Genomic DNA, 22,662 nt, shown 5'->3' on the forward strand with positions numbered 1-22,662 from the left:
TGCAGTGTTTCTAATCCCTGAAGTTCTCTTTGAAGCTTAATTCTTTCCCTAGAGGGCCACACTCACTCCCTACCCTTTCTACCCCCCACCCTCACATATTTTTATAGTGTTTGAGCATCTGGAAAATGTCTGCTGCTCCAACACCATGCTTTTGGCCCTGGGAGGACCTGAAGGCCTCAGGCAGAAAAAGTGCTGAGGCTAGGACCAAGCATTTAAGCCTGTCGTATCCTATCCTAGGCTAGTGTCTTATCTGGGAACTACAAATTCTGCCACCTATTGAGATCATTTCTACCTCTTTCCTAGCTTCGTGTACTTCCAAGGACCTCTCAGCCTTCAGGAGTTCACCTTAACCAATTCTCTGGTGTCCAAATTTACTTGTTACCTAACTACACCCTCCTAAACACTTACTTCCTGATTGTTTGTTGACTCTTCTGATGGAAGCCAACAGACTATACTCACCTGATCCCCTTGGGCTCTGCAATTTGGCCCCAAAGGTAGTCGACATGGCCCTAGAACTTTTGGTTCTAGCCTAAGCTGGTCAGGTATGATCATCACTTTAGGTGTCTACAGACAATCTTGTGTCTAGTGGGGTGTACTCCTTTAAAACCTACCCCTACCTGATGGGGATATGACAGCTAAACATAAATTTTTCTAAAAGCCTGTTGTCCACAGTATTTCTAATTGCCTGACCTAAGTCCATGTCTACACTTTGTCACATGTTTGCCTTCTCTGTGACTGACCCAACTTTGCTCATTCATTTCTCTATATCTGTGTCTCCTGTCTCTAGTCTCATGGCTAGTGCTTGGCTTACTGCTTATCACCTTCTGGCTCAACATGTCTTACTGACTGAAAAGAACTGAAAAGATGACCGTCTTCTTGGCCCATGGCCATTTTCCTGCTCATAGCCCTCATGTACAGGCCAAGTGGGCCCAGGTCCTATCTTTTCCTGGCCTCTGAACACTAGATACTCTTTTTCCTGGAGGGCTAGATGGTCCATTAACTCTTGACCTACAGACCCTGGCACACCTTTACTTCATAGCTACCCTGTGAGAGGATACTGAGAATTTGATGGAGCAAATGGGAGACAGCTGGGAGAACAACGTCCTTCATAGCTCTGCAAGAATGCATATTTAGCAGGACAATTCAAGTATTGGCAGAATGAACTACCTTAGAGCCATAAAGAGTCCTCTCTTCTTCACAAGGTGGCTGTCATAACCAGAAATGCTGGTCCTACTCCAATAGAGCCAGCCAAGAAGTGGACACCCCACTCCATAGTGGGGCCAGCATGGTGGGGATTAGGAGAGATGAGCTTGGGGTTTCTTAACTGAGCAGGGTTTCTTACTTGAAGTGCCACAACAAAAATTACACCAATGAGGTAGGAGAAGGAGTCTTTGAAGGAGAACCAAAAGTCAAGGCAGAGAGCTCCAAATGGTTGAATGCATGATGCATTAGGAAACGGCATGCATGATGCAATTGCTTAGGTCCCAAAGAGGGCACCCTAGTAGAGGCTGGTAGTGGATGAGCTCCCACACCCATCTGCCTGTCAGTTTTTGGGCTGAGGCTTTGCCTTGCTTGGCTGAAGACGCACTTGGTTCTCCCTAGCCATGGCTCTCTGAATCCTATACTGTCCATAGCATTGCTTGTGAGCTATCCAATCAGACATGGAGGCTCCAAGTTATTTCCATCTCAGGAGATATGGCCAAACTTCAAAGCAATCCACAACCCTCTACTGCCCCCCCGCCACACGCACACCTCCCACTAATCTGACCACCTGTCAGGCTGACCATCAAGTGTAGAAAGAGTGCTGTGATGCTATAGCACTACCCTCAGAGGAAAGGGGCTCAGCAGTTCCTCCCGGCAGACTCTCAAAAGCTGCCATTCACACCTCCACTCAGAAGTCATCGGTGCTGAACTGTGGTAGCTTTAACTTCTGCTTCCCAGGCCATTTCCCTTCCCCCACTGCTGGTTATAGAGCTCTTATTTCTTCTGGGGAATTCATGCTGTGTGTTTCAAGTGGGGTTAGCCCTTCGCCAACTCCCACCACAGAACTGGGCAGATGAACCAGGTCTGGATAATTCTATCACACAATCCCCTGGTCGTTATGATTGTTTCAGGAATGAGCATGTGACCCAAGCCAGCCCAACGAGCCAAAGACTTGGACTCTTGCTGGTGCTATCAGAAAAGAGATGCTTTCTTTTCTACCCCCAGCTAAAGGACTAAATAAGCACAGTATTGCCTTCAGCCAGTCTGCCTCCACAAAGAAAAGAGTGTGGCCATGATGAAAATGAACATTAAGGAAAGCAAAAGCAATAGATAAAGCAAGAGATCGAGTCTTGAGGACATGTTTAAGTCCTTAAATGAGTCATGCCTCAAGAGAGATTGCCTCTGTGCTCTTTAGTTATACAAGCTGATGGTATCCCTTTCCACCTTACATAGTTTCGCTGGTTTGACCACTGCCCCTGAAACTTAGTTTTACTGGTTTGACCACTGTCCACACTACTGTATACTCTTCCTCTGACTGTAGATTCTGTGTTCTCTTCTCTTCATCCTCCACTCCTAGCTGCTCCAGCAGGTCAGGATTTAGAAGGTGGGTCAGCTAGGGATAAGAAACACTTAATACTTAAATATTTAAAGAGTTTATTTACAAAGGAATTACTTTCCTAAATGTGGGTAGGGTATAGGAGACCCACATGAGAAACTAGAGAGGAACCTGGAGCATGCAACCTAAAGGGATGAGAGGAGGAAAAGTATGACTGTAACCTGAAGGAGAATTATGTAGATTAAGCTGCCTTGAGAGAACCAGTGACCTTCTGTCAAAGGACACAGCCAGCCCAAGGCGACATCACAGAGAAGGAGGGGAACAAATACTCTTCTCATTCTCCTCCCTGCTTCTGGGTTTTTGATGGTGTTCCCTATTCACTCTACTCAAAACAGAAGAGGGAAGGAAGAGGCTAAATTACACAGGTCAGCCTCCCAGGGCAGACAGCAGGGCAGAGGGATGTGGAGAGTGGATTGGTAGGGCCAAACAGAAGATATATAGCACACAGGAGTTATTCCCCACATCAAAGGGCCCCCGGATGACCTAATGAGCAGTTCATGGCTATGAACAGTAAGCCAAATTCACACAAGGGGAGGTCATTTCCATGGAGAACCGGGAATGACCTAATCTTGGCCAAAGCATGGATTCTTCAGCCCATTCTTGACATCTGAATTGATCAACTCAGTTTGGTCTACCCACCATTTATCTTCTTAATCTTCCTTTGGCTCTCCCCATACAGAGGCTGCCACAACCCCACTCTGCACACCACATATCTTTCTCCCTTCCCACAGATAAGGGATACTGAATCAGTATATACATTACAAGCTGCCCTGGACTCACAGTTCCGTGAAGCCAGTTACAGTACCTAGTGGACTGGAAGAGGCACAGTTTCAGAGAACACTTGGGAGCTCAGAGCCCCATCAAGCATGCCCCCACCTGTATGACAGCCCTTTTATTGGGAGAACCAGGAGAATCCCACTACCCTAGGCTGTAGATTGGGTTGAGGGAGGTTGTTATATAGAGGACAGCCCAATGCAGAACAACTTTGGAGGGCAATATTTCCTCCATAGCACCCCACTGAGTTGGCTAAGGTCTTGCTGGGTCTGCCTCCAAGTTCATGTTCTTCCTCTGCCCGATCCCGCTTCCTCCACTTCTGTTCATTGGTGTTGATCCCTAATGTTCATTAGGGATAGAATTATCCAGTGTCTGTTTCTAGAGAATCCAATCTGAGACAACAGTAGTTAGAGAAGTTTCCATAAGCTCCTAACACCAGACCTACATACTTATTGCCATCTGTGCACTGTACCTTTTCTCCTGTTACTATGGGTCAACTGCACATGCGATTACTATGGATGGTCTCCATTTGTGTACCAAGTTCTGTCCCAACTCACCTGTTACTCACCCAGCTTGCCCCCTCCAGTGATTGTTCCTTCTCTATAAATTTTTCCCTTTCTACTGGATCATTTCCATCACCATGTAAACTTACTGGTACTTCACCCATTTAAAAAATAAACCCATGCCTCCTTGCTTCCACTACCTCCTCCAAACATGGCCTCATTTCTCTTCCGCTTTTTACAACAAAATTGTTTAAATGAGTTGCCCTAATTTCTCACCTCCCATTCCCTCTTGAACCCCTTCACTCCATTGAAGCTTCTCTGATCTTGGTCTCTCATAACCTCCACATTGTTAAGTCTAATGAAAAGTTCTCAGTCTCTGTCTTATTCAACTTATCAGCAATGTTAGACAGTTTATTTTCTTCAGGATCATACTTGTCTGGTTTTCCTGTCTGGCCACTTCTCAGTCTTCTTTACTGGTTCCTTCACATCTTCCTTACTTGTTGGCATGGCTTCAGATGTCTTCTCTTCTCTTTTCTATCTACTCTCACTCTTTAGATAACTTCATCCAGTCTTGAGCCTTTAAAAACTATCTATATGCTCAAAGCTCACAGTGTTTTCCCTCTAGCCCTGACTTTTCCCCTGAATCCTCAGAGTTGAATATCAAACTACCAACTTACTCTGTTTCCACCCTGCCTGTTCTGACATCAGTTGGGTGTACTGTAATACAATTCAGTTCGGATGCTAACCACCAGTGTCTGCAGACCACCACACTACTGATCGGCTGGCTATAAATTTGGGGATTCCTATGATCCCCATAGGTTCAATAATTCACTAGAATGACTCACAGAACCCACTGAAAGTGCTATGCTTACATTAGTTTTAATCTAAAGGATATATGCATAATCTTGGGGACAGTGCAGAGCTCCTATGTCCTCTCCTTATGCAGTCAGGGTGCATCACCCTCCTGGCACATCAATGTGTTCACCAACCAGGAAACTCCTCCAAGTCTCAGTGTCCAGAGTTTTCATTAGGGATTTATTAACTAAATAATTGACTAAAATCAATCTCCAACCCACCTCCCCTTCCCTGAGGTCAGACTGGCCCAGAGTCCCAACCCTCTAGTCACAAGGTTGGATTTTCTGGTGACCAACCCCCATCCTGAAGTTACCTAGAGGCCTCCCAGGAGTCACCTCATTAGCATAACAAGACACTCCTACCCCTCCAGAACTTCTCAGAAGTTTTGAAGCTCTGTGCCAAGACAAAAACTAGATATATTCTTTATTATATCACACTGCCCAACAGCTCTACTTGGAGACATCTCAAGCTTAAACATCTCAAACTGACCTCCTGATATTTCAACCCAAATCTGCTCCTCTAGACTCTTCATTTTAGTAGTTATAATCTTATTCTTTCTAGGTACTCAGGTCAATAACTTTAAAGTCATTTTTGACTCCTTTTTCTCTCACACATCATAACCAATCTGTTGGCAAATCTCATTGGCCCCACCTCCAATTTTATGGAGAATCTAACCACTTCCACTATCTCTACCGAGGCTACCTTGGTCATTTCTCACCTTACTTATCACAGTAGGTTTTTCCCTGGTATTCCTGCTTTAGTCCTTGCCTATTTTTAGCCTCTTTGCCCTCCTGCTGTTTGCAAGTGATAAGAAAGGAGGAAACAAGTGACCAGTTCTCACACATGGACGTTGGAGGGAGAAAGTGGAAAGGCAGAATGACACTCACTCTGTATTAGAGAAAATAGAATGTGTACAGAAAGTAGTCCAAGCATATGGAAGATGGGAAGAAATGCAAATATCATGATAGCAATGAAAAGAAGGATGGGATAATAGTTCCTTTTTGTGAGATTTTTTTTTTAAGATTTTATTTATTTATTTGAGAGAGAGAGAGTGAGAGAGAGCATGAGAGGGGAGAGGGTCAAAGGGAGAAGCAGACTCCCCACTGAGCAGGGAGCCCAATGTGGGACTCGATTCCGGGACTCCAGGATCATGACCTGAGCCGAAGGTAGTCGCTTAACCAACTGAGCCACCCAGGCGCCCGTGCGATTCTTTTTTTTAAGCTTTATTGAGATACACTTTACATATCATAAAATTCATATATAAAGTATACAATTCAATGGGTTTTAATATATTCACAAAGGTGTGCAAACATCACCACAATTTAATATTAAATATTTTGCACCGCCTCAAAAAAGAAACTCCATACACGTTCGCTGTCACTCCTCATTCCCACTCTCCCTTACCCCAATCCCAAATTAATCTACTTCTGTCTCTATGATTTACCTTACCTATTCTGGATACTTCACATAAATTGAATCATATATGTGATTTTTGTTGCTGGCTTCTTTGACTTAGCATATGCTTTCAAAGTTCATCCTGTTGTGGCATGTATCATTACTTGTCTTTTTATGGCATTGTGTGGATAAACCATAGTTTGTTTATCTATCAGTTGATGGGACATTTAAGTTGTTCTCACTCTTTGGCAATTATGAAAAATGCTGTTATGAACATCCATTTACAAGTTTTTGTGTGAACATGTTTTCAATTCTCTCCTACCTAGGAATGAAACGATTGGGTTACAGGATAATTCCATGTTTAACTTATTAAGGAATCACCCAATTGTTTTCCATAGCAGTTGCACCATTTTACATTCTCACCAGCAATATACGAAGTTTCTGAGTTCTCCACATTCACTCCAACACTTGTTATTTTTTTTTGTTGTTTGTTTATTATAGCTTTCCTGGTGAGTGTGAAGTGGTATCTCATTGCGTTTTTGATTGGCATTTTCCTGTTGACTAAAGATCTTAAGCATCTTCTCATCTGTTTCTTGGCCATTTGTATATTTTCTTTGGAGAAATGTCTATTCAAATCCTTTGTATATTTTAGAGTTGGTTGTCTTTTTCTTGTTGAATTGTTAAGTGTTCTTTATATATTCTAGATCTTCATCTGATACAAGATTTGCAAATATTTTCTTCCATTTTGTCAGTGTCTTTTCACTTTCTTGATAGTGTCTTTTTAATTTGGATGAAGTCCAATTTATCTATTTTTCTTTGATTGTTTGTATTTTTGGTGTCATACCTAAGAAACTATTGTATAATCCGAGGTCATGCAGATTTACACCTGTTTCCTTCTATGAGTTTGATAGTTTTAGTTCTTATATTAAGGTCTTTGATCTATTTTTTTTTAAGATTTTATTTATTTATTTGACAGAGAGAGACACAGTGAGAGAGGAAACACAAGCAGGGGGAGTAGGAGAAGGAGAAGCAGGCTTCCCGCCGAGCAGGGAGAGCCAGATGCGGGGCTCGATCCCATGACCCTGGGACCATGGCCTGAGCCAAAGGCAGACGCTTAACGACTGAGCCACCCAGGCGCCCCGGTCTTTGATCTATTTTGAGTTAATTTAAACATTTTTAAATTGTAAAATACACATAGTGTGAAATTTACCATCTTAATCATTAGGTGTACAGTTTAATAATGTTAAGTATATTCACAATGTTGTGTAATCAATCTCCAGGACTTTTTCCTCTTGCAAAACTAAAACTCTATACCCATTAGACAATAGGTCTTCATTTCCCTCTTTCTCCAGCCCCTGAATTGCCATTCTACTTTCTGTCTTTATAAATTTGACTACTCTAGATACCTGCTTAATTGAAATCACGTAGTATTTGTCTTTTTGTGACTGATTTATTTCACTTAGCATAACGTCCTCCAGGTTCACCCATCTTGTCACATATGTCAGAAGATCCTTCCTTTTTAAGGCTGTGTAATATTCCATTATCTGTATATACTACATTTTGTTCATCCATTTATTTGTTCATGGACACTTAGGTTGCTTCCACCTTTCTGCTATTGTGTAAGTAGCATTGCTATGAGCATGCATGTCCTAATATCTCTTGAAGTCCCTAATTCCAATTCCTTTTTTTTAAAGATTTTATTTATTTATTTGACAGAGATACAGCGAGAGAGGGAACACAAGCAGGGGGAGGGGGAGAGGGAGAAGCAGGCTTCCTGCGGAGCAGGGAGCCCGATGCAGGGCTCGATCCCGGGACCCTGGATCATGACCTGAGCCAAAGGCTCATGCTTAACAACTGAGCTACCCAGGCGCCCCCGGATTCCAATTCTTTTCAATATAACCAAGAAGTAAAATTGTTGGATCATATTTCTATACTTTTAATTTTTTTGAGGAACTACTATACTGTTTTCCATAGTGGCCACACCATTTTACATTCCCACCAATTGTGCAAAAGTGTTCCAATTTCCCCACATCCTTACCAACACTTGTTATTTTATATTGTTGTTGTTTTTTATAGTAGCCATCTTAAAGGGTGTGAGGGAGTACCTCACTGTGGTTTCCATTTGCATTTCCCAAATGATTAGCGACATTGAGGATCTTTCATATGCTTTTTGGTCAATTTTTTTTTTTAAAGATTTTATTCATTTATTTGAGACAGAGAGAATGAGAGAGAGTACATGAGAGGGGGGAGGGTCAGAGGGAGAAGCAGGCTCCTCGCTGAGCAGGGAGCCCGATGCGGGACTCGATCCCGGGACTCCAGGATTATGACCTGAGCCAAAGGCAGTCGCTTAACCAACTGAGCCACCCAGGCGCCCTTTTTGGTCAATTTTGATGTCATCTTTGGCGAAATGTCTATTCAAGTCTTTTGCCCATTAAAAAAAAATTTTTTTTAAGTTGGCTCCATGTCCAGCATGGAGCCCAACGAAGGGCTTAAATTCACCACCCTGAGATCAAGACCTGAGTTGAGATCACGAGTTGGATGTTTAACCAACTGAGCCACCCAGGCACCCCTCCATTTTTTAATTAGATTGTTTTTTTGTTGTTGAGTTGTAGAAGTTCTTTATATATCTGGATATTAACCCTTTATTACTGATAAACTGAGTAATATACTGTGATGAGATTTCTTTTCTCATATAGCATTCTGTTTTTCCTGAAGTTACTTTTTGTTTGTTTGGTTTTGCTCAGGTTCCTATGTACCCAAATCATTCTTCTTTTGTTCTCCAATAGAACTATATTGTCCCTCTAGGCACCAGGTAACCTATCACTTCTCCTCTTCTTCCACCTCTTCCTTTCTTCTTTTCTTTTCTTCTTCTCCACCCTCTTCTTTTCCTCCCTCCTCTTCTTCTCCTCCTCCTTCTTCTTCCTCGTCCTCCTCCTCCTTCTTCTTTAAATCCATATAGGTTTTAAATACTTCTTTTTCCTACTGTGGGTGGTTTTCATTCTTTGACCTGGGTACTCAGTGAATCCTTTCAGTTTGGGTACTCAGGCCCTTCAGAACTGAGAATTTCATTAGATTAAAAAAACAAAAAACAAAAAAACAACTTTTCTTTCTCTCCATTTCCTCTATTCTCTATAGCATTCCTGTTAGTAAGGTATTAGGCTTTCTGCATTGGTCTACAGTTTTTCTTATATTTTTCTTCTGTTTTCTCTACCTCTGTCTTTTTTCTATACTTTCTGGGAGATTTCTAGACTTACTCTCCCAAATGTTTTATTGGATTTTCAAGTTAAGATAGCCATATTTTAAATTTCTAAGAGTTATTTCTTAGTTTTTCTTCTCTATGCTCTTTTCTCATATTGTTCTGTTCTCATTCCCATAGATCCCTCTAATGTCGCTGAAGATATTAATAATAGTTTTTGTTTTCCTCTTCTTCTAACAGAAAGATGTTTAGTTATCTTTCTAATTTCTTCTATGACAATGCACCATTCAGATTTCCACCTTTTCTTGGGTCACTCTTTGTCATTTGCATTCTACCTACAAATTGTACATTTCATCTAAATCTTCAAATATGCTGCCACATAATTCATAATTCTATGAAGAAAACGTTTTTAAAAATCTCTTCCATATCCATGATTATATCCTTCTTATTCTTTTCCAATTTTACTTTCTCTTTTTTCTTGGTCAGTTTTCAACTTTATTAATTTCAATTCTTACTGTTCTCTTCATTTTCTCTTCATAGTCCTCCCCCCAATTTTTTTTCTAATTTGGTAAGATAAGTACTTAACTCCTTATGCACTTAATCAAAAGACTTCTTGTAGGGCGGGGGAGGTGCTGAGAGGGCTAAGGACGGATTAAGTAGAAGTTGGTGGGTAGTTTGCAGCTGTGGGAAGAGATGCCCACAGATGCTTACTGAGATGAGAGAAAGAAGGGAAAAGAAGACTTTGAGACTTTGACATCTACATTGGGTTGAGGTCCTTTAGGAACTTCTGGTAGAGGGAAGCCTACAATGAGGGCAATCTGGGAGTCAGAAAAAAGTAATGGCAATTTAAAATTGAATACAAAGGAAAAAAAAGAACATTCCACTCTCATACACAACTGGTGTTATTACCATTCTCTAATAATTTAAGAATAATACTGAGAATCATTTTCTTAGAAAATGTCCAAATATTTTCCCCAAAGTATTTTCAAGCTTAAGAAAAGACCTTGAAATTATTTAGACTCTGAATCCCATTCTGTGTTTTTATTATTCATAGTATCCTTATGATCTTAAGGTGTTTTTTGTTTTCGGTTTTGTTTTACAGGGGTGGGGGTATGTTTTTAAATGAAAAATTCTAATATTTCCTCAAATATTTGGTTTTGTTTTGTTCCTCAGAAACTTAGAGAAAATGGAGCTTTCAGGTTAGAATCTGATTTTCCCCAACATCCGATTAGAAAAACTTCCAAACACACAGAAAATTTGAAAGAAATGTACAGTGAATACCCATAAACCCTTAGCCTAGATTCTACAGTCAGGATTTAATTTTTATTAGCTGGAATTAGTATTTGCCTGCCTCTGAGTGATGTTGACTAGGGTGATAGCTCTACCATAATTACGTAGGAAGTGTTCTGTTCCTACTGGTAAGTCCAGTGCTTCATAAGACTTCTGTACTATGGCCAACTTCATGAGTGCTTTAAACAAGCCAACACAGGTCAGTTGTTAACTGGGTGGAGGAGCTTAGAGTTTTTCCCAGCTTAAAGAAACAAAATTTCAAACTCAGAAAGTTCTCCAGCTCGCTGCCTAAATACACCTACAGCTTTTGGCTTTTATAAGCAGGTGTTGTCCATAGGCATAAACCTAGGACTTCCCGGTTGTGCAACAAGGGAGAAACTGCCAGTGCTCTGAGCTAGAAGGTGACAGGAACAGTAATGGAGAGGAAGGGGTAACTGGGATTCATATCCTCCCAAATCAATTTTCCTAAAAGTTGTATTTTACGATTAGTGGCAATTGTCCCCGTGGATGGGACAGTGCTCTTTTCCCACATGCTCTCTCCTACAAATTCATACAAACTTCTCCCTGATTTTCAGAATCACTAAAGCTTTAAAAAAGAAAAGGGAACACAAGTCTTTGAAATCTAAGGAAGACAGTGGCAATCATCTCTCTAAGCTGGTTCCAACTACTGTACATGATTTCGTAAGATATGTATTTCAACTCATAGTAATTGCTTCGTTTTGGCAAAGTATCATATATCCTTGGCTTTTTTCTTTTTCCTGGAAGGTCTTCAGTTAAGAACAGCCTCCAAAGCAAAGCGATGTGTGCTCATCACTGAGCTTTCTATCACGGGGGAAAAAAAAAAGCATCATGGCTGACTGAAACCTAAGGCAATACATATATCATCTTTATCTTGTAAGAGCTGAAAGAAATTTCTCAGTGCTAAAGCCCTTTGAGACAGCCCTGAATGTACAGTTTGGAATAGGAGAGGAATACTTGGGCAAATATAAAAATAACAGTTTTAGAATGGGGATAGCATTTTTAAATTACACAAGTACTTTTTGCCTTTCTAAGTGCATGCTCTTAACTCTAGATCAAGAAATCAGCAAACATTTTCTGTAGGGGGCCAAACCGTAGATAGGTTAGTCTTTGTGGGCCATACGGTCTAGCTTACAAGTATTCAACTCTGCCACGGTAGTACAAAAGCAGCCATAGACAATACATGAACAAATAAAGAAGGCGTTATTCCAATTACACTTTATTTATGGGCACCTACATAAAGACTACATTAGTTATTCACAAAACAAAGACTTCCTATTTATGCGGGACAACCAAGCTATGGCATGAGTTAAACATTTACAGGCCCACAACACTGTTTACAACAAAAGTTCCCTCAAACACAGTCTAACTCTTAATATTTAGATACCATTTATTCAATTTGTGAAACCATGGGATTAGAAAGTCATATTGAGCCTATATTATTGTCACAATAATTTAAGAAGAAACATGTGAAGTCAATGCTAAGAACAAGATAGGCTTTAGAGTCAGTCAGATGTAAATTCAAATTCAGGTTTGGCGCGATATTGGGTAAACAGAGAACATTTCTACATGTTTCTTCATTTGTAAAAGAGGCAAATGGTTTGTTTGGACAATTAAAAGATAATACCTATCAAACTCCTAACAGTGTTCAGTAAGGCACACAGTACATGCTCAGGAGATGCTACTTTGTTTTCATTGTTGGGTGAAGTCACTGCTAAGTAATTTTCACTTTTATCTGTATAGAAAGACCATTCATGTCATTGGGGTTCAGTAGTCCATTTCACTGATTATAAATCATTTTGTAGTTAGGAAAATCACCCTAATGTAATGTCATTAGTTTAATTTGGAAGCCCTGTGATTAATCTGATATAACAATAGATGAATTATACAGTGGGATCCTCCAATATCAGTTGGCCCTCAGTGTATGTTTTTATATTTGACTTGCCACTGTGACTTACCTTTGTTTGCATCTCTGTGAGTTAATGGTATTTGTATTGTTTGTATATGTATACTTTAAAAATTAATATTTATTGAAGCATTAAAAAAAGGCATTCAGATGACTTACGGAGAGTTCCAACCTCATTAGACAGTGTTCAAGCAAATATAATTTTTAAAGTTCTCCTTAAAAGTTTTTCTTTTTTTTAAAGAGGTAATACATGGTACATAGGACAAAATGTAAAAAGTACAAGACAACAAGGTTTTCTGACAAGGAAGTTTTCTTCATCTCCCCACTACATACTCGAGTCCCACAGTTGCCCTAAGCAACCGCTCGGACGCAAACACACACATACACACCAGTACGTGTGTCTGTGTACGGACACACGCTACTCACACTGTTCTGCACCTTGCTTGATTAGAGTATCCCCGAAAATTCCCGTATCTCTGCATATAAAGTTGCCTTCTATTTTTTTAATGGCAGCTTAATATTTCATCAGAGGGCTAACGCCCCGCCTGATTTAACCAGCCCCCGGGGACGGACTTGCAGGTTTTTTCCTAATCGTTTGCTCTAATAAGGAAAACTGCACTGCTGCTTGTAACTTAATCTTTACACCGCGATTTTGTTTTCTTCCGGCACGACTGAGAAGTGATTCTGGGGTGCGGGGGGCCTTCCGGCGCCCCCCGGCCCCAGGCCGCGGCAAGTGCTTTCGGAGCCGCGGGTTCGTCCTCCGGCACGGTCGGGAAGCCGGCCGTGTCACCCACCGAGGGTCGGGCTGTGCGCGCCCGAGCGGCGGCCAGCGCGCCCGTCGCACGCCGATTTCTGGGGCGGGCATGCGCGGGCGGCAGCGAGTCGGGGGGCAAGTGGCGGCTTGCTCCTCTCGCGGCGTGTGTGGAGCCGCGGCGGCGTCGCCATCTGGGGTAGCGGGCCTGGCGCGCAGCTCCCGAGGAGCCTCTGCCGGCTACCGTCCGCCCGCCTCGCGGGAACGCGGGGAGGTGTTCAAAGGTGTCTCTGAGAAACAGGCGCAGGCCGGGCAGCCCCGCTCCAGAACAATGGGTCCTTTCAGCCGCCCCCTTCAGATGGAGGGCTCGTCACCATGACAACCAGCCCATTATTGGAAGTCGGAGCCGGTCGTCGCCTCAGACGCTCTCCTCGCCCGCTCCCCTCCCCCGCCGGCCCCGCCGTATGGTGTGTGTGGCACTGGCAGCTGTTGTCAAAAGAAGGCACCTCTTTGTCTCCAGGGGATGAAAGACATTTGGTTTTCATCGCCACCCGCTCTCTCCGCCCGACAACTTTTCTCCGCGCTGCACCCCGTCCCCAGAAGGCGCCCCTGGATATGCGAGAGCCCGGCCCCGAGTCGCCCCCCCCCATTAGCTTTGGTGTCTGTTTCCTCCCGGACTCCGTCCCGCCGGAGCACTTCTGCCTCTACCTCCAGCTCTTTGAGTCACTAGAAGTCTCACTCTCAAGCGGAGTGTCCCAAGTAGGGGAATTCACTTTAGAAATCCCGGGTTTCTCCTCGCGGCTCTGCTCGCGGAGTTCCCGGCCGGCCGCTTCTCCCCTCAGACCCAATAGCACCACCTTCCGTGGCGAGGAGCTTATTGCCGAGGCCGTCCCCGTTGTTAGCGCAAAAACGCCGCCGCGCGAGTTCACGAATTCGGCTTGTTCACCAGGGGGAAGACTAGTCGCTTCATTAGACGAAGGCCTCGGTTTTAGGGATGTCGGGCTCAGGCAGCTAGACGACCTTCTGGCTGAAGGCAAGGCGACACGATGATGGAAACAAGAGCCTGTGTTTTTCTCAAGCTTCTGAATGAAATGTAGGATTAAAATATGTTTTAAGGTTTTGCATTACCTTTCATGCATACCTAAATACGATTTACTTTATTTTTTTTTCCTGTGGAAGAGCTTTATAAAAATTAAAAAATGAGAAAAAAGTCTGGCTGACCGTGTGTCTGGGATTTGGGGTTCAAGGAATAGTGCCCCTGAACCTGTAATCTGCACCAGGGATACTTGGAACAGATGGTGTTTTCCAGACCTACCTGGAAATTGGAAAGGTTACATTGGTGAGAGAAAAAGCGGGATCAAGAAGGAGGAGGGAAACAGTGGAGAGAAAAATGCAGAAGCTTATAGTCACCAGTGTGGGGAATCTCTAGAGAGAGTAAAACCAGGTTTGCTGGGCTATTTTGGAGATAAAGATAAGCTTAGGATTCTGTGTGGATCAGAAAAATAATCAGTATTCATAAAATCTTACCTCCAAGGGGTAGATACTAGAGGAGGAAATTTGAGGATACCTGCTTCAGAATTCATTGAGTCTTTCTACTGCTACTTTTTGAAATAAATTAAAGTTTTAAAAGGGTATTTTTAAAAACTTTGGGAATGTCAAAAGTGTAACAAGTGAAAGGGAAGGAAGTTCAGCAGGTGACTGACAAGAGATACATTTTCCTGGTCTTTGCTTTGAATTACCAACAATTACTTTTGGTAAACAGGAAGCAGCCAAGTCTGGCACACAGGAAACTAGTATTTGCTAAGTGAAGGTTTGTTTTTTTCCTGTGAGAATAATTTTTATCTAAATAACTACCTAGAAAATAATAAGTATGTTACTCTGAAAACTTCTCTTTGCAATCCAGGCTTCTTTCTTTCCTAACATTACTGAGTAAGTTTTGGAGGAAATTCTGTCAATTTTCCTGTGAGATTTGATTAATATTTCCCCAGTGATTTCAAATGAGAGTCACAATAGTGTCATGATTTGAAACCCTAGTTATGTAACTTAATGGGTTTTTTTTTAAGTGTTGAAAATTGTTGTTAAGAAATAAAAGCAATTTTCCTTTTCTGAAAAGAATACTCATGGCTGTATCTGTAGGCTGACTTATACCAATAAATACATCATTTTATTATATTTTGTTACACATGGAACTATATAGAAATACACTCTCTAGAGCTCAGTGGCCACCATGGGGATTAAGACAAGGCCAAGTAGAACTCCAGGATTCTGATCCCCATGTCATTCTATTTTATCTGTTCTCTATGTAAGTTTTCATTTGTCTAAAATATTTCACTGCTAAAAAAGAAAGAAAAAAAGACCATTACTAGTAGAAATTTAGAGTTGGAAAAGATTTTTTTTTTTTTTTTAAGATTTTATTTTTTTGCAAGAGAGAGAGAGCACAAGCAGGGGCAGAAACAGGCCTGATGCAGGGGTCGATCCCAGGACCCTGAGATCATGACCTGAGCTAAAGGAAGATGCTTAACCAACTGAGCCACCCAGGAGCCCTGAGTTGGAAAAGATATTGAAGATAATTTAGTTCAATTGTCTCATTTTACAGGTAACATTTTGATCCAAGGAATTTATCTACATAACCTGCCCAAGATCACATGGTCAGTTTGTGGCTATTTATGACCCTGTGACTAGTTGCCATCCTACAGTCCTTTCAGATCAGAGCTGACCACATTGTCCCCTTCCCGGCCATCACTTACCAGACCTTCTTGTTACTATGGACATGTTTTTGTCATTTCTCCTTATTTTAATCTATCTTGTGGAGATTACATAAAAGTTATCTTGCGTGGCTTCCCTGTTTTCCAGTCAGCCTTCCCTAAGTCTTTCAATTCCAGACTTTATTTAAAAAATATAAACTATTCATGGACTGTAGCTGCTCTCTTCGCTCCCACTGGCTGTGGACAGCCTGTTAGTTGTCTACCCGATTTCCATTCTCCTGTCTTCCTTATTAACAGAGTCCCATTTGGGAGGTGGGTGTAGTCACGTGCCCAGTTAAAAGTATTCCCAGGACCTCCTTTATCTCAATACTGAACAATAGAGCAAAAGCAGGATCTCATGAAAAAGCTTGTCAAAGGCAATTGACTCCCCATTGGCTCATATACATTTGCTTTTTGTCTTTCCTCCTTCTTGTTGCCTGGAATATAGCTTGATGCCTGGAGCCACGACAACAATGTTGTGAGCATGAAGGTGAAAGCCCCACCGTATGAATGGAGGAATCGCAACCTAAGAGAAGCCTGAATCCTTGATATGAAGCTGACATTCCAGCACCTGAATGTGATCCCCACTGGCTCCAATTTAGGATAAGAACAAAGTAGACTAGGAATTCAGTTTTACTGAATGAATTATTTTTTTTGAACACTTCCTAGTTGCTTCTATAGTAGTCTGTACAAACACCATCACAGGACCTATAGCATAATAATTCATTCACTTGGTCATGTAATGAAACAATTTCTTCCTCCACTGTCTGCCCCTAAAGGTAAAGAAAAGGAGCTAGCTATATGAAGACCAGGGAAAAAAACCTTTCAAGCAGAGGGAACAACATATTCTAGGGCCTAGAAGTGGGGAGTGGGGAGGGTAGGTTGGAGGGAGGAGCAAGAGATTCAATTGGAGAGATGGAAGGGGGTAGATAAAAGAGATGTGCCTTAGTCCATTCAAGCTGCTGCAACACAAGTACCATAGTCTGAGTGGCTTAAACAACAAACATTTGTTTCTCACAGTTCTGGAGGTGGAGAAGTGCAAGATCAAGGCGCCAGCAGATTCCGTGTCTGGTGAGGACCTGCCTCATGGTTCATAGACAGCCATCTTTTCTCTGCATCCCTACATGGTGGTAAGTCTGGGGTTCCTCCCTGGGGTCTCTTATAAGAGACCCATGCATGAGGACTTCACTCTCATGACCTAATCACATCCCACAGGCCCGACTTCCAAATACCATCCCATTGGGCATTAGGACTTAACATATGAATTTTGAGAGACCACAAACCGTCTATAGCAAAGTGGTAAAGGCATTTGAATTTAATGCCATGGGAAGGCATTGAAGGGTCTAAGCTTCACATAACCATTAATAGTTTTTTTGAACTCACTCTTGCTGCTGTATATAAAATGAATTGAAAGGGGTGAGAGTAGAGCTGGGAGACCAGGGTGTAGGTGGTTTATAGTCTTTCAGGCAGGAGGTGATGGTGGCCTGAATTGGGGTTGTGACAGTAGAGTTGGAGAGAGGATGGATTCCTGATATACCTGGTGAGGGAATCAACAGGGTTTGTTTCTGGATTAGCTGCAGGGATGAGGGTAATAGAGGACCTCAGGATGACTTGTGGGTATTGGTATGAGTAGTTGAATGGATAGTGATGTTGTTTACTAAGATGGGGAAAGCTGGAGATGGAGTAGGGCTGGAAGAAGGAACAGATTTGGGAAGAAAACTCAAGAGCTCTTTTTTGTCCTGTTTAACATGTCTGTGAGGCACCTCAGTGGAGATGTCAAGTGGGTGATTTGATATGTGGGTCTGGAGGTTTATGAAGAGGTTGAGGTTGGGGATACAAAGTCAAAATTAAATAATTAAAAGAGCACTTACACTCATGAGGTCATCTAGACAGGGAGTATAGAGAGAGAATGAAGGAGCATCTAGCAAGAAGCCACAGAATAATGCTATGCTATGCTATGCTATGCTATGCTATGCTATGCTATGCTATGCTAGAGCATCTAGGTATATTCACTGTTGGATATTCCTGGGTATAGCGTCTAGGGAAGGAGCCATTTGGTTCAATGATTATTTCCCTCAGGAGACCAGAACCAGGAGCCCAGCCTGAGGCTGCTGGAAGAGGGATGCTGCTGTCTTCTTGTCAGGCAGGGTTTGGATTTCAGGAACTTGAGATGGCTTTGCTGGGGTTCCTGCATAAGAGGAGTTACAGAGAAGTTCTGCCACCTGGAAGCAGGTATACATCCCAGAATACCTCAGCACATCACATCTTGTGAGCTACATTATTAGTTGATGTGACTCTGTTCATTTCCCTTTTATTATTCCCAAGTCTTTAAACAAGCTTTGTATAAGTGTCCACCCTGGTCTTTGCTCTCCTATGGGAAATTCAACAAAACTAGTATGTCTACACTGGTGTTGAAGAGTTAAAGGAATACTAATCTCTGAAGTCCAGCATGGTGGGGGCAGCCAGTAGCAGGAGTCCCTAAGGGGAAGGTGAGTCTCTTGTTTGAGGGTTAGGGGTGTTGACTTTAGGCTCTCCTCTCCAGAAGGACAGACTCCTTCCAGGACCAGCCTTAAAGGAGCTGTTTTTAATTTTTTAAAGGGACCTTGTCTTTTCTTTAGAGTTTCTTCCCACATTGGATTATAAGCTCCTTGAAGACATGCTTTAATGGTCTCTGTGCCCTTAGTGTCCAGGAGATAGTGGGCACTCCATAAATGTTAGTTTAATAGATGAATGAATATATATTAGACACTGAGCTATACACACTGTGGTTCTCAAAGAGTTTACAATCCAGTTGTGGTGATCAGACTGCATACATGAATGTGTGGCACAGTGTCAAAAGCACTGTAGGTTACATAAAGGAGCTGTGAAATGCTATTTAGTCACAAAAGAGGGAGAAATTACTTCTAGTGTGGGGGCATCCAGCTTGGGACAGACTTCGTGGAGGAGAAAACATATGGCTGGGCCTTGAGGGCTGGAGAGAATTTCCACAAATAGGATGAGTAAGAGACAAATACATGCCAAGAAGAGGGATCAGTGAGAACAGAGACTTGGAGAGAAGGCATTCTGTTTCTTCTGTGCATGACCAGTAGTGAGGTTTGATGCAAAGGGAGCATTCATGGATAGGAGGAAGAAGTGTCAAAGCTAGAGAGGGGTTTTGCGGCCCCACTGCGGAGCCCTTAAAAATGTCTCTCAGTGAGCAAGGCCTCTCTTGTCTCAGACCAAAATATTAATAATAATGATACTTAAATAATTTTCAGGGAACCCTGAGAGCTGAGAGTGGCTTCTCACATTAGAAAAACTTCTCAGGGGCGCCTGGGTGGCTCCGTTGGTTAAGGGTCCGCCTTCAACTCAGGTCATGATCTCTGGGCCCTGGGATGGAGCCCAGCACTGAGCCCCGCACTGAGCCTCTCGGTGGGGTCCTTGTTCAGCCAGGGGTCTGCTTCTCCCTCTCCCTCTGCCCTCACCCCCCACCTCGTGCTCTCTCTCTCTCAAATAAATGAATAAAATCTTAAACAAAAAAAAAAAAAGAAAAAAACTTCTCAGCAGTGAGAGCTGTTAAACACTAGGATGGTTTGTCAGTGGCAGGTTTAGAAAATCTTTTCCCAGAGATTTTTATGCATAAAATGGACTTGCCATTTGTCAGTGGTTTCCTGTGGCCCCTCTTAATACCATGACAAGATACCCTATGAGCTCCCAAATTCTATGATGTTTGATTAAATTCAAAAAATATTTGAGTGTTGATTTTGGACATGACCCTTGGCATTGCTATGAATAAATTCAGCCACCTCTCCCTCCCCTCAATGTGGTTCTCTTCCAGTGATCCTCAACTCAACAAATGACACTTCCATTCATACAGCTGCCCAAATCAGAAACCTACGAATAATCCTGGATTCCTCATTCTTCCTTACTACTCACTTTCTAATTAATCCCCTTCATTCTACCTCCAAACAAAGACCTCTGGAATTTGTCCACTAACTTCTCCAATCCCCCATGCTGGTTGAAGTCACTAGCATCTCTCATGTGGATTACTGCAGTAGTCTAAATGATCTCCCTACCCCCAAGCTTGGCCTTTTTTAATCCATTCCCCATGCCTGGTCTCTGAAATTTAAATCTGAAAGCATTTCACTCTCCTGCTTAACATTTCTTCACTGGGTCTCCTGCCCCGGGCTTCTGAGAGAGGCAGGAGGCGTGCAGTCTGTGCCAGACCAGACCGCTTAGATCTTGCTGTGTGCGTGAACTCCAGCTGTGTTACTTACCTACCTACTGGACACTCCAGCTGTGTTACTTACCTACTTACTGGACCTTTGGCGGGTTACCTAAGCACTCACTGCAGTTTTCTCATCTATCAAAAGGGGATCATAACAGTAGTTCACTTTAGGGTAGTTGGGAAGACTATATAAATCTGGATCTTCCTCTCCTCTGTGAACCTTTAAATGTGGAGTACCCCTGGACTCTGGTCCTTTTCTCCATGCTCATTCCCTTAGTCATCTCAACTGGCTTTAATATCCATATCCTGGTAACTCCCAAATGTGCATCTCCAGCTCAGACCTGTCTCCTAAAGCCTGGACTCATATATATTCAGCTGCCTTCTCAACATAGCCACTTGATGGCTAATAGCTATATTAAATTTAATATGTCCAAGGCTGAACTCCTAATTTTTTTCATTCAAACTTCCTCTGCAGAAAGTCCTTTTAATCCCAGTTGCTGGAACTGTCTTTCCAGATGCTCAGGCTCAGTTGCCCTTCACTTTTCTCTTGTTCTCACTCCTCACATCCCATTGACCTGGAAATCCAGCTGGCTCCTCTTTCAAGCTGTAGACAGAATCTGACTCCTCATTCCAACATCTGTGCCTACACCTGGACCAAGCCTCATCATCTCTCACCTAGATTACTCAGCAACCTCCTGACCGGTCTCCTTCCACCCTGGCCCGTCCATAGTCTCTTCTCAGGCCAGCAGATTGATAAGTCAGATGATTTGGCTCCTTTCTCAGAGCCTCCTTTGGCTTCCCATTTCACAACCACTACAAGCCAAAATCTTTATGACAGATTTTAAGAACCTATGTAGTCAAGTCCCCAGCCTCCATTTTGTAACCTCATCTCCTGCTTTACTCCTTGCTCATTCTACTCCAGTAGAATCCTTACTCTTCCTGGGACTCCTCAAGCATGCTCTGGTCTTAAGGCCTTTACGCTGCCTATTCCCTTTACTGGAATGCTCTTCCCCCAGATATCCCTATAGCTAACTCCTTCTCCTTCAAGTCTTTGCTCAAATGTCTTTTCTCAATGAGACATACTCTCACTACCCTTTTAAAAACTATAACTTTTCCTCCAGTTCTATGACACTCCTGATCTCCCTTCTGTTTTTTTTTCCACTGCACTTATCACCCTCTAACATACTATATACTTTACTTATTGTATTTATTGATTATTGTTTGTCTTCTCCACTAGAATATAAGCTCCCCTAGAGCAAGGATTTTTGTTTTATGTTCACTGGTTATGTGCATCCAAACACCAGAACAGTGATGGTACATAGTAGGACTCACTAAATATCTATGGAATAAAGGGACAGTGCATGCCACACAGTGTTTTTATGTGTATATGTGTATATATATGCTCTGTATATATAATTGTTATTATACATTATAATTATGTAACTATAATTACAGTATATATTACTATATATCATTTTATAAGCAATATATACAAACAATTATTAAGTTCACAACCACCTGGCTCCCATGTATCTTCCTACTCTAGTCCCCCTGCACTCTTTCTCCAATTCTAACTCAGCTATACTTAATTCTCTCATCTTTAGAGCTTTCCACATGTAATCTTCTCTTTGTCCTTCCACCCTTTTATTTGAGGAATTTACGTTCATCTCTCAGGTTTCAGTTTAGGACTTCCCTGACTCTAGGTCAGCCCCCTCCACCAGCAAACCTTGCCCTCCCCCCCATGTGCTCCTTGCTCATCACACTGCTTTGTAATTACTTGCTTCTCATTTGTCTTCTCAGCTAGCGTCTGTGACAACAGACACTATGCCTGTGATGGTAGTCATTGCAGCATCCCCAGCACCCCGCACAGGGCTTGATACATAGGAGGCTCTCAGTAAACATTAATGCAACGAATGAGAAAGGGCCACAGCAGTGATTGCATTTCTGCACCTTTGACACACATTGCTTAGTAACCATGTGCGATTGCACCTTGTGCTGCTTCTTAGGTAATAACAATCGCTAACGCTTTTCTAACTCAATGCTCACAACTCTGTGCAGTCGGTACTCTTAGTGCCCTTATTTGAGAAGGGAGGAACTTGAAATTTAGGGAAGTTAAGGTACTTTCTCAAGGTCACAGAGCTGGCAAGTGTTGGATTAGGATTAAAATGCAGGCAGTCTGGCACCAGAGCCCCTAAGCTTATATGATGCTACATCATTCAGCCATTTTAGTTTTGGACTTTCTCTTTTGCTTATTTAAAAATTAGTCAGCTATCTGTCCTTAGCAAGTATGTCAAAGAACAATCCATACCACCTTTAATATACGTTTATCATGGCCTTCCTTATGGAGGAGTTGCCACTCATGCTTCCTTTCACGGAAGTGAAAACTAAAGCCCGAGCAGGGTGACAGCCTTGTGGTCTAGATCA

Source organism: Neomonachus schauinslandi, chromosome 2, assembly GCF_002201575.2.
Source record: "Neomonachus schauinslandi chromosome 2, ASM220157v2, whole genome shotgun sequence".
Classification (NCBI taxonomy): Eukaryota; Metazoa; Chordata; class Mammalia; order Carnivora; family Phocidae; genus Neomonachus; species Neomonachus schauinslandi.